The sequence below is a fragment of the Pseudophryne corroboree genome, chromosome 6, assembly GCF_028390025.1.
Source record: "Pseudophryne corroboree isolate aPseCor3 chromosome 6, aPseCor3.hap2, whole genome shotgun sequence".
Lineage (NCBI taxonomy): Eukaryota > Metazoa > Chordata > Amphibia > Anura > Myobatrachidae > Pseudophryne > Pseudophryne corroboree.
The window spans coordinates 330,010,625-330,022,810 of NC_086449.1; the positions used below are offsets into that span (position 1 = coordinate 330,010,625).

General features: G+C 49.2%; 1 protein-coding gene and 1 pseudogene across 1 annotated transcript in view; both read right to left on the reverse strand.

The window, feature by feature from the left end:
• Positions 1 to 12,186, reverse strand: part of EDC3 (enhancer of mRNA decapping 3) — a 157,722-nt gene that overhangs the window by 16,014 nt on the left and 129,522 nt on the right. The window lies entirely within an intron of this gene.
• Positions 8,874 to 8,992, reverse strand: LOC134937146 (5S ribosomal RNA; annotated as a pseudogene).

Consider the following 12,186-nt stretch of genomic DNA (forward strand, 5'->3'; position numbering starts at 1 on the left):
CCATCTGTGCTAGTCTGTACTAACTTATCTGTACCATCTGTCTTTCCCCATCTGTGCCTTGTCTGTACCACCGTTTCCTTCTCTCTGTGCTGCTCAGTGTTTCCCTCTTCAACGTCACTCTGCATCCTCCAATACATGGCAGACTGTCTTCTCTCCCCTCTGCACCAGTTTTCTACCCATCCGTGCCAGTGTTTTCAACCCATCTGCATTGTTTCCCCCATCCGCACCACTGTCTCCCTTCCCATACTTGTTTCTTATAATCTACCCCCTATCCACACCACTCTTACCCTATTCATGTAGCTGACATTCTGAAGGTACGTTTTGTGGGTCACTATTGGGTGGGTTGGATAGGGCAACCCCCCTTCCCCCCAAGGATTAGGCCTAGCTGCCACCCCCCAAGGGAAGGTAAAAATACTTATCCCCTCCGATGTTGGGACTGTATTCCCCTCATCCATGCTGCTCTGCCTTACTCATCCGTGCCGTTTCTTTCCATCTGCTCTGCACTGCTCTTTCCCCCTCATCCACACAGCTCTGTCTCCCCACCATCAGTGCCATTGTCTTTCCCCCATCTGTTGCACTCTGTCTTATCTCCCCCCTGTGGGGGTAATTCAGAGTTGATCGTAGATGTGCTATTCTACGATCATTTACTCTGACATTCTGATATGCAGGGGGACGCACAGGGCTAGTCCGCCCCGCTTGTCAGGCCCCCCCCCCAGGTATAAAAGCATTGCACGGCGGCAATGCTTTTGTACCTGACAAGTTGCTCCCTGGCAGCGCAGCTCCTGCGCTCTTGGCAGGAAGATAACCGCCGCAGCCCACCCCTCCAATGATCTGGAAACGCCTCCGTTGTGCAGACCTTGCCCCGCCAACGGCATTCTAACGCCGTTGGCACGCCCCCTCCTTCCCCGCAACCGCCTCTGCCTGTCAATCAGGCAGGGTGATTGCAGCCAGTGAGATGCTGATAGCATCTAACTGGGCTCCCGGGGTACGCACGCGCAGTGCGGCCATTGCGCATACGCACCCCACAAACTAATTCAGACTGCGATCGCTGCCGCTGCAGTCTGAATTATCTCGTGTTTCTTTGTCCCCCCATCAGTGCTGCTTAGTGTTCCCTCTATCCACACACTTCTGTTCCCCCATCCACACCGCTCTGTCTCCTCCCTCCAACCAACTCCACTCTTACCTCATCCGAGCAGCTTTGTCTTCCGCTCAGACCTTCAGTTGCATAGACTGCATGTGTGTATTCCAATGAGCACACAAATCTGTGAATTAGCAGCTCCACCATTGTGTGAGTGACAGCAATCTCACTCTGTGAGAGTGCTGAATCTGCACTTACCCACAGGCTGTGATGGCATACCATATCTGTATTGCGCAAGGAACACGTCCATTAAGGCGTCAGCCTTAATGATCGGCATTTCATTGCTTTTTGGAGTTTGAGTGGAAGAGTTACAACAGGTTTCTGAAATTTCGATCATGTCTAAGAAGCCTTAATGGGACACGTGAAACCGTAAGGTTTTTTGTCTATGGAATATATATATATATATATATATATATATATATATATATACACACACACACACACACACACATATACACAGTATATATATATATATATATATATATGTCCACAGGTTTCCACAGGATAACAATGGGATATAATGGAGCGACAGCAGATTGGCACCAAACGATCACAAGCTATCAGTCCTCTGAGGATGCAACGGGCTCGTCCATATATCCCCACCCACTGGCTCAGGCAAATCAGTTGTATTCCAAAGCATTTAGGCAGGAGCATTATGTAGAACCCTATTCAGGCGAGAGGAACACACATGCACACCCTTCCATGCAAGAGGGAAGGGTTTAGTGAGTATAAAGATCCTCAAATCAGGTGCGTCAGGGTGGGATCCCTGTGGAAACCTGTGGACATAGGAGAAATACCGTTATCAACGGTAAGTTCTTACCATAACGTATATTTCTCCGGCAGGGTCAACAGGTTTTCCACAGGATAACAATGGGACTTCCCAAAGCAATTTTTAGTGGTGGGGACATTCCTGATTAGATAAGAGAACCTTACGCCCGAATTCAGCATCATGAGAGGCAAACGTATCCAAGGCATAATGTCTAATGAATGTGTTATTGGAAGACCATGTGGCTGCCTTACATATCCGTTCTGCTGAAGTACCATGTTGTGCTGCCCATGAAGGACCTACCTTACGTGTAGAGTGAGCAGAGACATTAGCCGGAACAGGGAGATCAGCTTGAGAATATGCTTCTGAAATCATCATTCAAAGCCATCTTGCTAGCGTCTGTTTAGTAGCAGGCCATCCCCTCTTGTGAAATCCGTAGAGGATGAAGAGAGAATCTGTCTTTCTGATGGCACTGGTATGATCCAGGTAGATCCTTAATGCCCGGACTACGTCCAGCGACGCATCTCCCGCAGAAAATCCTGATTCCTGAAAAACCGGGACCACAATATCTTCATTAAGGTGGAATATAGACCACACCTTAGGAAGATACCCAGACCTAGTTCTGAGAACTACTTTATCTGGATAAACATCAAAAAAGGAGATTAACATGACAGTGCTCCTAAATCTGACACTCCTTCTAGCTGATGCCATAGTCAGCAGAAAGAGAACTTTAGCTGTCAACCATTTAAAAACGAGTTTTATGGTAAGAACTTACCTTTGTTAAAACTCTTTCTGCGAGGTACACTGGGCTCCACAAGGATAGACACAGGGGTGTAGAGTAGGATCTTGATCCGAGGCACCAACAGGCTCAAAAGCTTTGACTGTTCCCAGAATGCACAGCGCCGCCTCCTCTATAACCCCGCCTCCCTGCACAGGAGCTCCGTTTTTAGTTAACCAGCCCAATGCAGTAGCAGGAAAAGAGACGACAACAGTTAGTAGCCACATACACCACACTCTCACGACAGGAGAAGTGTCAGCGGCTAATGCCACACCAACCCAAAGAAGCTAAGTGCGTCAGGGTGGGCGCCTTGTGGAGCCCAGTGTACCTCGCAGAAAGAGTTTTAACAAAGGTAAGTTCTTACCATAAAACTCGTTTTCTGCTGCGGGGTACACTGGGCTCCACAAGGATAGACATAGGGGATGTCCTAAAGCAGTTCCTTATGGGAGGGGACGCACTGTAGCGGGCACAAGAACCCTGCGTCCAAAGGAAGCATCCTGGGAAGCGGCAGTATCGAAGGCATAGAACCTTATGAACGTGTTCACAGATGACCACGTAGCCGCCTTGCACAATTGTTCAAGGGTCGCACCACGGCGGGCCGCCCAAGAAGGTCCCACAGACCGAGTAGAATGGGCCGTAATGTGAGCAGGAGCCGAGAGGCCAGCCCTCACATAAGCATGTGCAATCACCATTCTAATCCATCTGGCCAAAGTTTGCTTGTGAGCAGGCCAGCCCCGTTTGTGAAATCCAAAAAGCACAGAGAGAATCAGATTTCCTAATAGAAGCAGTTCTCTTCACATAGATACGGAGAGCCCGTACCACATCCAAAGACCTCTCTTTGGAAGACAGATCAGGAGAAACAAGTGCCGGAACCACAATCTCCTGGTTAAGGTGGAACAAAGAAACCACCTTAGGTAAGTATCCGGGACGAGTCCTTAGAACCGCCCGTTCATGGTGAAATATCAGATATGGGGAACTACAGGACAAGGCACCCAAATCCGACACTCTTCTAGCTGAGGCAATTGCCAGCAGAAACACCACCTTAAGGGAAAGCCACTTAAGATCAGCAGAACCAAGAGGTTCAAACGACTCTTGTAACGCCTCCAAAACCACCGACAAGTCCCAAGGAGCCACAGGCGGGACATAGGGAGGTTGGATACGCAACACACCCTGAGTAAAGGTATGCACATCAGGTAAGGTCGCAATTTTTCTCTGAAACTACACCGACAAGGCAGGTATTTGAACCTTGAGGGAGGCCAGACGCAGGCCTAAGTCCAGGCCCTGCTGAAGAAAAGCCAACAACTTGGCTATACTAAACTCGGAAGCGTCATAATCGTTAGATGCGCACCAAACAAAGTAAGAATGCCATACCCTATAGTAAATCCGCGCCGAAGCCGGTTTCCGGACCCGCAACATAGTTTGAATGACCGCCTCAGAAAACCCTTTAGCCCTTAAGACGGAAGCTTCAAGAGCCACGCCGTCAAAGACAGCCGAGCTAGGTCCTGGTAGACACAGGGGCCCTGAACGAGGAGGTCTGGGCGTTGTGGAAGTAGAATTGGATGCTCTGACGATAGGCCTAGCAGGTCTGAGAACCAGTGCCGTCTGGGCCACGCTGGAGCTATGAGAAGCAGATTTCCTTTTTCTTGCTTGACTTCCGAATTACCCTGGGCAGGAGTCACACCGGAGGGAACACGTACGGCAGCCGAAACCTCCACGGCACCGCCAGCGCATCCACGAATGCTACTTGAGGATCCCTTGTCCTTGTTTCGAAGACCGGAACCTTGTGATTGTGTTGAGACGCCATCAGATCTACGTCTGGAAGGCCCCACTTTTCCACTAGGATTTGAAACACTTCTGGATGGAGGCTCCACTCGCCGGCATGTACATCCTGACGACTGAGAAAGTCTGCTTCCCAATTCAGGACTCCCAGAATGAATATTGCAGATATGGCCGGTACATGGCGTTCCGCCCAATGTAGAATCTGTGAGACTTCCTTCATTGCCAAACGGCTTCGAGTGCCGCCTTGATGATTTATGTAAGCCACTGTGGTGGCGTTGTCCGACTATACTTGAACAGGACGGTTCTGAATTAAACGCTGGGCCAGGTTCAACGCATTGAAGACCGCCCGCAATTCCAGAATGTTGATCGAGAGGAGGGATTCCAACTTGGTCCACCGACCCAGAAGGGAGTGTCGCTCCAGCACCGCGCCCCAACCTCTTAGACTGGCATCTGTCGTCAACAGGACCCAGTCGGATATCCAGAATGGACGGCCCCTGCACAATTGTCGGTCCTGGAGCCACCAGAGCAGCGACAGACGGACCTCTGGAGTCAATGAGATCATGTGAGACCTGATCCAGTGAGGCAGGCCGTCCCACTTCGCTAGAATCAGCTTCTGGAGGGGGTGAGAATGGAATTGAGCATACTCCACCATGTTGAATGCTGATACCATGAGGCCCAGCACCTGCATCGCCGAATGTATCGACACTTGCGGACGAGAAAGGAAGCAACGAATCCTGTCCTGAAGCTTCAGGACTTTCTCCTAGGACAAGAACAACCACTGGTTGTGAGTGTCCAATAGTGCTCCCAGGTGCACCATGCTCTGTGCAGGGACCAGGGAGGATTTCTTCCAGTTGATGAGCCACCCGTGGGCTTGTAGAAACTGGACAGTCATATCCAGATGACGTAGGAGAATTTCTGGGGAATTTGCCAGGATTAACAAGTCGTCCAGATACGGCAGTATCCTGACCCCTTGGCGGCGGAGTACCACCGTCATCACCGCCATGACTTTGGTGAAGACTTGCGGAGCCGTAGTTAAACCAAAAGGTAACGCCCGAAACTGGTAATGGAGGTTGCCAATCACAAACCTTAGGTATTGCTGATGTGACTCAGCAGAGAATAGTATCCCCGGCCCCTCTGAGCAAGAGGCACCTGTACTACAGGAGGGTCTGTACCACCGAATGTAGAGTGTTTGCCTTTGTCTGTTCGGCAAAATCGATGAGAGGGTCGGTTTTAGAAGGCTATGGCGTAACCTCAAGTGACGACTTCCCGTACCCTGGCATCTGAAGTGGCCTTCAACCATTCCTGGGTATACCATAGAAGCCGGCCCCCCACCCTGTGATCCCCCAGGGGGAGGCCTGCCCCGTCATGCAGCAGGCTTATCGGTCTTGGAAGCTGGCTGACGGGCCGCCCAGGCTCTTTTGGGCTTTGGTTTACCAGGTTTGGAAGTGCGGGCCTGCTTGTTGTATGCCTGACCTTTTGCTTTACCTGAAGGGCGAAAGGAAGTACCTTTAGCCTTCGACACAGAAGGAGCGGTACTTGGCAGACAGGCAGTTTTGGCAGTAGCCAAGTCAGCCACTATCTTATTTAAGTCCTCCCCAAACAGAATATCTCCCTTGAAAAGGAGTACTTCCAGGATTTTTCTAAAGTCCAGATCCACAGACCAGGATCTCAGCCACAATATCCGGCGAGCCAGGACTGACGTAGTAGAGGCCTTGGCTGCTAGGATACCGGCATCAGAAGCCGCCTCTTTAATATAGCGAGAAGCTGTGACAATATACGACAAGCATTGTCTAGCATGGTCAGAAGAGATTGCAGCTTCTAACTCCAAGGCCCATGCTTCAATAGCCTCTGCAGCCCATGTTGCTGCAATAGTGGGCCTTTGTGCAGCACCCGTGAGGGTGTAAATCGCTTTTAGACAACCCTCCACACGTTTATCCGTAGGTTTTTTTTTTTAGAGAAGTGACGGTAGTGACAGGTAGAGCTGAGGAACCCACCATCCTAGCCACATGTGAGTTCACTGGAGGATGCGTTTCCCAATTTTTAGACCGCTCTGGTGCGAGGGGATAGCGAGCCAGCATCTTCAAATGAGGCACAAACTTCTTACCTGGGTTTTCCCAGGGTTCCTGACGTATATCCACTAGGTGGTCAGAGTGAGGTAAAACTTTTTTAACCACCTTCTGATGCTTGAACCTATCTGGTTTCTTAGGAGGGACGGATGGCTTGGGATCATCCGTAATCTGTAAAATCAACTTAATAGCCTCCAAAAGATCAGGAACATCCACATGTGAACCACCCTCCCCATGAGCAGCAGGTAGAATACTTAAGTGTCATGTAAAGTAACAGCACTGACAACCAGGCGGCTTTACACAGGAGGATTTGCCCAAGCAGTCCCAGGAACAGTGAAGCTGAGAGAAATGGCGCCCAGATACTGACAGGGAGTGAGGGAGAGACAGATATGCAGCTCCAGGGCGGGAAATGGCGCCCTGGGACTGGGGGGCTTCAGGTCTAAGCCTTATCCCCCTGCTGGCAAAACCACCGGGTACTGTGGGCTACTTTAAAATGGTTTAGAGAGAAAACCTGACCTGCACCCATGCCCTGGTGATCTAGTGGGATCGCTTGTACTGCCAGTGTCCACCGCCAGCGCACGCAGCCCGCCTCACACTGACCGCGCCGGATCGCGATAAAGCACGGGTCTCGCAAGCGGGACCCACTCACCACCTCCCGAAGTGCGGCCACCCAATCCCGGAGAGCCCCCGTCGTGTGTGCCTGACCATGAAGAAAAGCGGAGCCTCCTGCTGTAGGACCCTGCTTTAGTAGATCTGGGCATAGAGGAAACAGAAAAGGTATTCGACATCTTCTGCGGATCCATGTACCAACGCCTTCTGGGCCAAGCCGGGGCTTATTAGAATCCCGGCATCTATTTTCCTCACTATCCTGGGTAGCAGGATGATTTGAGAAAACACATAATTGAAAAGAAATTCCCATTAAAAAGACGTCCACAAAGATCACTCCCTGATCCTTTGTTCCTGACCGGATTATGGCTCTTTGTTGTTCAGATAGGACTCCATGAGATCTATCTCTGGCCAACCCCACTTGTCTACCCGAGTCTAAAATGACTTTAGGGTGCAACGCCCATTCGCTTACCTGAATGGTGTGTCGACTGAGAAAACTGCTCTTCAGTTTAGGACTCCCGGAACGAACCCTGCGGACAAGGCTGGAAGATGAAATTCTGTACACTTTAGTATGTGATTACCTCCTTCCTTGCTGTTTAGCTGCGTGTTCCTCTCTGAAAGTTGAGGTACACTACTGCCATTTCCTTGTCCTTGTGGATCTGGACCGATTTTTCCTTTAGGAATGTCCCGTGCCTGAATCAGGACCTAGTATATGGCCCAAAGTGCTAACAGGTTTATTAGCAGGTAACTTTCTTTTGTGGTCCATAGTCCCCGGAATCATAATCTTCCGGACAATGGCCCCCACAGCCCTGAACACTGGCATGTGTTGTCAGGATCTCCCAACCTGATATCCAAAAAGGTGTCCTCTGATATAGATGGAATGTATGTAGCCCCCAGGTTACTGACTTTCTTACCTTTTTTGCCAGTACCATGTACTTGTTTGTGTATTGTCCATCTGGTATTCATGGGTGGTCTACTCTGGGAATTTAACCAGGCATAACACTGCTTAACTTCCCTACATAAAATGAGATTGGGCATGTCCAGTGTGATGCTGGAGAGGTCTTGAGTGGAATTGTGCCCACTCCACCATGTCTATTGTTGACACTATCAACCCCTTCATTCACATTGCTACGTGAATTGATATTGTTTGACTATGTAACAACTCTCCTACCTTTACCTTGGATATCTTGTTCCGAGGTAACATATTTTCTGCAAACTTGAATTCAGTACAGCCCCACCGTGAGTCATGTTACGGAACCACAGATGATTTTTGCCAATTTATGATCCACCCGTGCCTCTGCAGACAAGTTAGTGTGTGTTGTAGATGGCACAGAAACCCTTTCCTGTATTTGTGTCAGGATAAGAAGGTGGTCAAGGTATGGCAATTTTCTTATCCCCTGCTAGCGGAGATAAATTGCCATAATCATTTTGGTAAATACTCTGTGGCTAATCCAAAGGGTACGGCCTAAAAGTGAAATGTTACTGAAGGATGGTAAGCCTTGAGATAACACTGATGGACAGTGCTGTAGGTGCCTGAAGGTAAGATTCCTGACTTATACAGGAATACCATGTAATGTACTAACTCCCCACCAAACTATTGAGTGCCATGTGAACCATGGTTCCCAAATTTATCTGTTTTAACTTTTTGAAATTGAGAATGGGGCGAGGAATCGTTTTTGACCCAGGTGGGAATAAACCTGTCATTCCAGTAACCCATTGTGCATGGGTTACTGGAATGACTACCTACAGCACCTGGTATTTCAAGGTGGTTTCCCCTCCAAGAATTAACCAGGCCCAACACTGCTTAGCTTCCAAGATCTAGTGAGATTGGGCATATCCAGTGTGGTGTAGCTGTAGATTGCAAGGTGAAGTCATGGCTGGCCTTATGACTGCCCCAAAGGGAATATGGTCTTTTTTGAAAACCATTCCTCTTTTGACAGCAGAGGCCATATAGATTTTTGCACTATTTTAAACAGTCCCCGGCTGGAAAAATATATTGGAATCGCATTTACTGGGTATTCTATTTTATTGGGTGTAACCCAAACCTTTTTCCTGAATTCTGCCCTCATGAAGAGGCCCTTTTGGGACATTTAAACACAGGTGCCTTATTTTTACCCCAGGCTCTGCTGCCTTTATTGACAGACTAGCCTCTTTTGCTCTTATTTATTCAGCTTATTCATTTACCTGATACCTTTTACCTGTTCTTCGTATGCTGAAGTAGAGTATATAGAGCTTTCATCGTCTGATGATTATCATGTGAAGTCGATGATTTATTTACCTTCGGTTCATCAGCTTATCTTATTGGAGAAGCTGTTGGGGATATACCACAAGTAGTGAGCTGCATGGGTTAATAGTGTAAGAATTAATAGAGTGGGAGACTTACCCCACTTCCAGGATCGGTCAATACGTTAGCGAACGCTAAGTGGATCCAGACGCTACTAGTGTACACTGCCGCTCCGGGAACTTTTAGTGAACACAGACGCTCAGTGAATGCGCTGTGCATGCAGACACACCAGTCTGCGACCTGGTTTCCTCGCAGGAACACTTAGTGTACACAGATGCAGCGGCATATGCTGCGACAGAGACCCCTCGTGGTAACGTCTGAGACGGAAGTGAGGCAATCAATTCATGGCGGGAGACTCGCGGAAACTGGTCATGAACTGGGGGGGAGGGGCGACCAGGAGAGCGTCTGACTCCCCGCTGCTGACATCAACCCTAGGTATCGCAGCCTCATACTAATCCTGGTGCCTTATGATCCCTAAGGCCTAGCATTGGAGCACCCATGGTGGCGGCGCGCAAGCTACTGTTTGGTAGTCTCCTCCCAATACAGTGCGGCTGTGTACGTATTCCCCATCTAAGTGGAACCGATGCCTTACCTTCTCCCCGTGCTCTGGCCACAGCCTGGTAACGTCTGCTGGACCTTAGTATATCCGACACAGACGCCCGTCGAGACAGCACTTGTACCGTGGGTAAGCGTTGTTGCGACTCGGCGGAGAGTTGTTGGAGCGACTCTTACCAATATGCGTGTAAGACGCTGTTCGGAAAAAAGATCACTCTGAAAACATAGTAAGACTATAAAAATAAATTAATAAAGGTTAGGGCTGCCAAAGAACAGCAGCCCTGTGACCATAGACCGGCTCCTGCTGCACCAAATAAAAAAAATGATTTGCCTGAGCCAGTGGGCGGGGATATATGGATGAGCCCGTTGAATCCTGGGAGGACTGAAAGCTTGTGATCGTTGGGTGCCAAGCCGCTGTCGCTCCATAATATCACATTGTTATCCTGTGGATAACCTGTGGACCCTGCCGGAGAAAAATAAATAAAAAAGACAGCACTGTCCTAGGCCGGAGGTATATATCAGAATACTCGCACAATATATTCTGTAATAGGTACACTCTTTATTAGCTAACGCTGTCTGTATAAGGACATGTAGAATACTCATGGGTTTGTAAAGTCACAGCGCTGTATACAGGCGGCTTTACAAGGGAGACCTTGCCCTGCAATTCCAGAGACCAGTAGCAACTATGCTCAGAAGAAGACGCCCAGCGTCTCTATCAGGGAATGAGGGAGAGTGTGAGGCAGCTCCAGGGTGGGAAAATCTACTCAAAGATGGCGCCCTGGGCCAGGGAAAGAGCTACAGGTCAAGCGCCAGGTTCCCCTATGTTGGACTTCCACCGCTGGTACTACAGAGCCTTATTAAAACGAGATTTATGATAAGAACTTACCTTTGTAAAATCTCTTTCTGCGAGGTACACTGGGCTCCACAAGGATAGACATTGGGGTGTAGAGTAGGATCTTGATCCGAGGCACCAACAGGCTCAAAAGCTTTGACTGTTCCCAAGATGCATAGTGCAGCCTCCTCTATAACCCCGCCTCCCTGCACAGGAGCTCAGTTTTTAGTTAACCAGCCCACTGCAGTAGCAGGAAAAGAGAAGACAACAGTTAGTAGCCACAAACACCACATTCTCACGACAGAAGTGTCAGCGGCTAATGCCATACCAACCCAAAAAAGCTAAGTGCGTCAGGGTGGGCGCCTTGTGGAACCCAGTGCACCTCGCAGAGAGAGTTTTAACAAAGATAAGTTCTTACCATAAAACTCGTTTTCTGCTGCGGGGTACATTGGGCTCCACAAGGATAGACATTGGGGATGTCCTAAAAGCAGTTCCTTATGGGAGGGGACGCACTGTAGCGGGCACAAGAACCCGGCGTCCAAAGGAAGCATCCTGGGAAGCGGCAGTATCGAAGGCATAGAACCTTATGAACGTGTTCACTGAGGACCACGTAGCCGCCTTGCACAATTGTTCAAGGGTCGCACCACGTCGGGCCGCCCAAGAAGGTCCAACAGACCGAGTAGAATGGGCCATAATGTGAGCAAGAGTTGACAGACCAGCCTTCACATAAGCATGTGCAATCACCATTCTAATCCATCTGGCCAAAGTCTGCTTGTGAGCAGGCCAGCCATGTTTGTGAAAACCAAACAGAACAAAGAGAGAATCAGATTTCCTAATAGAAGCAGTTCTCTTCACATAGATACGGAGAGCCCGTACCACATCCAAAGACCGCTCTTTGGGAGACAGATCAGGAGAAACAAGTGCCGAAACCACAATCTCCTGATTAAGGTGGAACGAAGAAACCACCTTAGGTAAATAACCGGGACGAGTCCTAAGAACCGCCCAGTCACGGTGAAATATCAGATATGGGGAACTACAAGACAAGGAACCCAAATCCGACACTCTTCTAGCTGAGGCAATAGCCAGCAGAAACACCACCTTAAGGGAAAGCCACTTAAGATCAGCTGAACCAAGAGGTTCAAACGGAGACTCTTGTAATGCCTCCAAAACCACCGACAAGTCTCAAGGAGCCACAGGCAGGACATAGGGAGGTTGGATACGCAACACACCCTGAGTAAAAGGTATGCACATCAGGTAAGGTTGCAATTTTTCTCTGAAACCACACCGACAAGGCAGAAATTTGAACCTTGAGGGAGGCCAGACGCAGGCCTAAGTCCAGGCCCTGCTGAAGAAAAGCCAACAACTTGGCTGTACTAAACTTG